The following is a 426-nucleotide window of genomic DNA, read 5'->3' as shown; positions in this document are numbered from 1 at the left end:
TATATATATATATATATATATGAGATTAATGGGTATCCTTGTCATAGGAGGGGATTTCCTCATTGACGCATCTAAAATCACATGATTGAGCGACATTATGGATGATCCGCTCTGTTGAACTTGATCTACATATTCTAAAACTCCAACACACCAAGTTTAGGATGAATCCGTCGTCGTTTGACCCTTCATCGAGCCATGTGAAAAGTTCTATTCATTCAAAACTGTTAAAATTGATACGAGTGGATGAAGGGTCAAACGACGACGGGTTCACCCCAAACTTGGTGTGTTGGGGTTTTAGAATATGTAAATCAAGTTCAACGGAGCGGATCATCCACAATGTCGCTCAATCATGTAATTTTAGAGGCGTCAAGGAGGAAATCCCCTCCTATGACAAGGATACCCATTAATCTCTCTCTCTCTCTCTCT

This window comes from Asparagus officinalis, chromosome 4 (genome assembly GCF_001876935.1).
Source record: "Asparagus officinalis chromosome 4, Aspof.V1, whole genome shotgun sequence".
Classification (NCBI taxonomy): domain Eukaryota; kingdom Viridiplantae; phylum Streptophyta; class Magnoliopsida; order Asparagales; family Asparagaceae; genus Asparagus; species Asparagus officinalis.
Note: the sequence above shows the minus strand (reverse complement) of the source record.